This window comes from Sinocyclocheilus anshuiensis, unplaced genomic scaffold, assembly GCF_001515605.1.
Source record: "Sinocyclocheilus anshuiensis isolate Anshui unplaced genomic scaffold, SAMN03320099.WGS_v1.1 scaffold2430, whole genome shotgun sequence".
Lineage (NCBI taxonomy): Eukaryota > Metazoa > Chordata > Actinopteri > Cypriniformes > Cyprinidae > Sinocyclocheilus > Sinocyclocheilus anshuiensis.
Window position 1 is genome coordinate 1 of NW_015556097.1, and position 4,627 is coordinate 4,627.

Sequence of the window (4,627 nt, forward strand, 5' to 3'; positions counted from 1 at the left end):
CCGTTTCACCCGGTGTTCGGTTGGGACACGCGCAGGCTCTTCTATGAACCACTGCTAAATACCCCATAGACCGAGTGTGTCTGAAGAATTTTTCTATACCGGTGGGTTCTCGCGTGTCAAATCAAGAAAATCTTTTTCTCGGAACATTACCGAAATCTGTCATTTTAGCAATGACAGAAAATTCCTCCTTTTCAGGGGCGTATGATAAAAATCCATTTGCTTTTAAACATTTTAACCTGGAATTTTTGGCTTTATACCGAGACGGAATCCAAATTCCATCCAAACCATTTCAGCCGGAATATGAGAATGGTTCTGCTGTGAGGGACTTTTATCAACTCGTATTATCTACTGGAAGACATCTTAAAAATCAGCCTCTGGCAATAGATCGACAGGATTTTCTAAGGTATCCAAATTCCATCCAAACCGTTTCAGCCGGAATATGAGAACGGTTCTGCTGTGAGGGACTTTTATCAACTCGTATTATCTACGGAAGACATCTTAAAAATCAGCCTCTGGCAATAGAACAGGATTTTCTAAACGGATACACCCTCTATGCCTTTAATTTAACACCTGATGAAGATTGTTCGAATCATGTTTCACTAATTAGATCGGGAAATATTAAGCCCGATTCAGACAAACTGTCAGACAATCCATAACCATTATCGTATATGCGATTTTTGATTCAATCGTTGAGATATCCAATTGAAGACAGGTGTTAGTCAATTATTACTGAGACGCTGCGAAATTAATACGGTCCAACAAACAGCTTTTATGGATAAAATTGCGCACAATACGTGTTTTTTAGGAGTGCTACCATGCGATTATCTCCGAAAAACACCGATAAAGAATTTACCGACTATGCTTATTTTTAATACCGACCCCTTCACAAAACCGGGGCAACATTGGGTCGCTATCTACATAAACAAATCTAGAGTTAACTGTTTTTTTGATTAAAAAAAAGGGTATCTTTTGTTTTTTTGAGCTTTGGCGGATGTCCGAAAGATCCACGTTTTCCGAAGACCGTCCAACACTTTTTAAAAAACAATTCTATAAGTGTGCAATACACTAACAAACAGGTTCAAGACTTCACATCAGATACTTGCGGACAACATTGTGTGTTTTTTCTGTATCACATGTCAAAAGGATACGTTTATGAAAATATTGTTAAAATGTATTATGACGACCTGATTAAAAACGATAACATGGTTACTCGTTTTGTAAAGAGACTGAAACCTTCTCTCTGCGATACGTTTAACTGTATTCAGTGCGTGCAGATCTGTAAAACGTCTCTGTAGTGCATTAGAAGGACCGGCACCGATCTGTTCATTGTTGTCTATAGACACACCCAACCATTCGTGTTGTTCGTCTACAAGTTCGTGTAATCTTTCCAACATGTTAAGCGAATCAGGCTGCAACATCTGTAATTGGTTATTAATCAACTCGCGTAATTGATCACTATTGTTTTGAAAATCATGTCTAGGCCTTAACGATCTCTGATCATCTTCTGAAGTGTGGTCATGTAAATCACCGTGACATCTTTTACTGCTCATTTTGAATTATTATTATTTTTATTTTTAAATCAGAAATACAAAAATCTAAATCTTAAAGACAAGCGTGTGCACCCCACCTGAAAACTCCATCAACGTTTGCAATGTGACATAACCAGATATAACAAAAACAAAACATGTACAGTATAAATTTGAAACCACCGTTTTCTTCCACAAGTAAAATAGTATCAGAAACAAACCTCAATAATAAGCATAAAACAACAATAAATCGATGGCAAACAATAATACATGTAAGAAATAACAAACATTAATAAATGTGTGAAGTAACCTATGCTAATAAAAAAACGAAGTCAATAACACAGAAACAAAAACAAGCAGCAATTCAATACATAGAATATTACGTCCTATCTCCCCATACGATTGTACAAATCTGTTAACATTCTCTGAATAAGATTTAAACGTTCACCCATAAGAGATAAAGCGTTTACCACAAGTCTTTGCTCGGCGTTCTGCTGGTTTATCGCTTCCGGTACACCGCTCATGGTCTGCTGAAACTGGTGGAATTCATTATACAGCTGATCGTGACAACTTCTCCAAAATTCAGCTGCGTGACGTAAAGCTTCGTTGTGTTGCTGTTGACACGCTATGATATTTCTTAAAATCGCCAACACATCACTTTGGGCACTAGCGACAATGTCTTCCGCTTCCCTGTAAGATAGGGGTTGTCCGGCCAAGTCGAAAAGTCTCTCAAAGTACCGATTAACACGGCACAGCATATCATAATCAAGTCTTCTATTTAAATCACGATCACGGAACAGTTCCTGAGGAATTTCATGCGGTAATTCATCCTCTTCCTCACTCTCCGAATCGGTGAAGGATATCTGATCCCACGCGTGGATCATCGAATCAGACCACGCTGTTAGGTCTCTCTCATCGCAGACTTGTTCTGTAAAAATAACAATAACCGTTTATTAATTTAACTAATAAAAATCAAACATAAAACGTAATAATGAGGTGACATAACCAGATATAACAAAAACAAAACATGTACAGTATAAATTTGAAACCACCGTTTTCTTCCACAAGTAAAATAGTATCAGAAACAATCCTCAATAATAAGCATAAAACAATAAATCGATGGCAAACAATAATAAATGTAAGAAATAACAAACAATAATAAATGTGTGAAATAACCTATGCTAATAAAAAAACGATGTCAATAACACAGAAACAAAAACAAGCAGCAATTCAATACATAGAATATTACGTCCTATCTCCCCATACGATTGTACAAATCTGTTAACATTCTCTGAATAAGATTTAAACGTTCACCCATAAGAGATAACGCATTTACCGTAAGCCTCGATTCGACGTGTTGTTCGTGGATCTCAGCCGGTACACCGCTCATGCTCTGCTGAAACTGGCGGAATTCATTATACAGTTGCTCGTGACAACTTCTCCAGAATTCAGCTGCGTGACGTAAAGCTTCGTTGTGTTGCTGTTGACACGCTATGATATTTCTTAAAATCGCCAACAAATCACTTTGGGCACTAGCAACAATGTCTTCCACTTCCCTGTAAGATAGGGGGTCGAAAAGTCTCTCAAAGTACCGATTAACACGTCTCAGCATATCATAATCAAGCCTTCTATTTAAATCATGATCACGGAACAGTTCCTGAGGAATTTCATGCGGTAATTCAGCCTCTTCCTCACTCTCCGAATCGGTGAAGGATATCTGATCCCACGCGAGGATCATCGAGTCAGACCACGCTGTTATAGATCACCCTCACCGTAGCCTTGTTCTGTAAAAATAACAATAACCGTTTTTAACTAATAAAAATCAAACATAAAACGTAATAATGAGATTTTCTGTTTTACATACCATTATTCTCTGAAGTCCTTAAACGGGTGGTGGTCGGTGAGTCATCCGTATCCTGCTCCTGTAACCTCAAGCGTTTCACGCCCTGACCGCCTGTATGCTGAGGCCTCAATTGCGGCGTTGGGGAGCTGGATGCGGCTGGGGTGTGATCGCTAGTGCTGGCGATGAGCGTGTGAGACCCTCCCTCTGAAGACGTAACGCGCTCGGGGGTGGTTCGTATTACGTTGTTTGTCTCGTGACGTGATTCCGAACTAACTACAACCTGTTGCAGCGCCTCCTCTGTAGGTAATATTACCACGTGGCTGTCAGAACCAACGTGTTCACCTGTCAAAATTTTGTAAACACTTTATGAGAAACTGAAACTTTTAACACGTTGAGAAAAACGAAAGTCTGTATATGCAACCTACCGTTATTAACATCGCAGTCATCATCACAGGTAACTAATTGGGCCTCGTCAACTGGGTAAAATGATAACGATTATTATTATTATTGCTATTATTAGACATTGAGTAGTTAATAGAAAAAGAGAAAATACTTACATAGTTGTTCAAGGATCTGTTCCAAGCCTTCGTCGAAATCCAGATTCTCAAAAGTACCTAGAGATTATAAACACAGGGTGTTAAACAAATATTCACGTTTAAATATATTTAAATAACACCGATGAAAAACACACTTACCATCGTAATTGTCAGCCATTGTTCCGTCGATTGATGAGATAATTAATATTGTACACCGTGAAGATAGAGTTACAGGTAGGCCTAATGAACGTTGTGCAACTTTTGCTTTTTAACAGTTTGTAGTGTGGGGGGGCGGCTCCTTGGAACTCACCGTAAAATCCGATAACAACCAGTAGGGGGTATCCTAACACCATTTTTTCTTTTTCTTTTTCTTTTTTTCTTTTACAAGTTAATTGGTGTGATATTAGCGGCGCAATCTACCTCAGAGCCTGTCTGGTCTTTATTACATAGCCTTGGGGCGTAGCCATAGACTTTCATCTTGAGGGTGTTAGAGATATCCTTATCTACACATGTTTGAACTCAACGGGGTTTTTAACCATCGAAAAATCAAAGTTCGGATATCTGTTTATCGCTCTCACACCTTGTAAACCATACGCTCAAATGACCGTTTGAAGTAGGTCTGATGTAAGTCTCACGTTGGAAAATCAAAGAGATTCGTAGTGTGGGGGGCGGCTCCTTAGAACTCAGCGTAAAATCCGATAACAACCAGCAGGGGTATCCTA

General features: G+C 38.8%; 1 long non-coding RNA gene across 1 annotated transcript; it reads right to left on the minus strand.

The window, feature by feature from the left end:
- Positions 1 to 3,619: 3,619 nt before the first annotated feature.
- LOC107676207 (uncharacterized) lies at positions 3,620 to 4,357 on the minus strand. Its single transcript, XR_001632708.1, has 3 exons — positions 3,927 to 4,357; positions 3,795 to 3,845; positions 3,620 to 3,711 (listed from the first exon to the last, which is right to left on the minus strand). It is a non-coding gene; the product is annotated as an uncharacterized LOC107676207 (long non-coding RNA).
- Positions 4,358 to 4,627: the final 270 nt, after the last annotated feature.